The sequence below is a fragment of the Panthera tigris genome, chromosome C1, assembly GCF_018350195.1.
Source record: "Panthera tigris isolate Pti1 chromosome C1, P.tigris_Pti1_mat1.1, whole genome shotgun sequence".
NCBI lineage: Eukaryota > Metazoa > Chordata > Mammalia > Carnivora > Felidae > Panthera > Panthera tigris.
In genome coordinates this window covers 85,987,011-85,988,055 of record NC_056667.1, presented here as the reverse complement: position 1 = coordinate 85,988,055, position 1,045 = coordinate 85,987,011, and the positions used below count along the sequence as shown (strand labels likewise).

Here is a 1,045-nt window from a genome sequence, read left to right as displayed (position 1 = left end):
GTACTAATCCAATAAAGAATTTTCAAGAGTCAATATCAGCTACTTAGCATGGTGATAGGCGCAAAGCCATTACTGTTGACTTCACTTCCGTTACTCAGAAGTATTGCTTTGCTATTAAACTATGGCTTTAGGGGATATTTAGACCTTTTCCCCCTAAGCATCCCTCGTAATTTATTCCATTTGGAAGATCTGCATCAAGCATAATTTAAAATCTTCGGGCTCTATTCTCTCCTGCAGAAGCATAGCTCCCATTAGTGCTAATGAAAGCTATCTGTACATCTCAAGCAGTGTACCTCTCATAAGTGTTTAAGAACCAAAATGTTTTATGTCCTGTGAGAGAAGCAGCACTAAAGAGAATCTGGATACAATTTAACAAGGTTAAAATGCAAAGGGTGGGTTGTTTTCCAGATGACAGTATTCCTTAAAAGGTATGTCATGTTTCTGTTAACAAAAGCCCAGCAGGGTTCTCATAGACTCACTGAGGGGGGAAAAAAAAAAGCAGTCCGAACTTTGAACATACACAAAGAATAAGAAATACTTCTACTCTATAAAAGGAAGTTTGGGGTTTGGGGTTTCTATTCTTCCTTTTTTTTTTTTTTTTTTTGAGAAGAGAGGGATATGTGTGTGTCTTAAGACTCAAGAGTATGACCTTTTACTGCATTTACTGATAGACCTTAAATAATTTGTTGTTCTTTTGGTTTGCATTAGGATACAAAAGAAAAAAACTCTGTGTACCTTCTGTCTTTGTGGCCCAGATTGAATAAGGGAATATATTTGCCAAAAAAAAAAAAAAGAGTACATACTTTATCTTCAGAGTAGCTCTTTGCCTAGGGTCAGACACTCATCAAATCTTGTGCAGGCCCTCTCATGCCTTAGCTAGATTATTAGAGGATTAGAAATATGTTCTGTAAATTCGTGACTAAAAGCTTGTCATTTCCCACTTCCATCGCACTCAACTGCCCCTGGATTCTTGTTTTTCTGGCCAATGTGCTGCTGGATTTCACCACAGAGTATCCCAAATCGCACTCCAAGTAGCCTGCAGCCA

At 38.0% G+C, this 1,045-nt stretch overlaps 1 non-coding gene across 1 annotated transcript; it reads left to right on the top strand.

Annotated features, from left to right (window-relative positions):
- Positions 1–655: 655 nt before the first annotated feature.
- LOC122241753 lies at positions 656–776 on the top strand. The gene has a single exon (XR_006221976.1). It is a non-coding gene; the product is annotated as a small nucleolar RNA SNORA31 (small nucleolar RNA).
- The last annotated feature ends 269 nt before the right edge of the window (positions 777–1,045 follow it).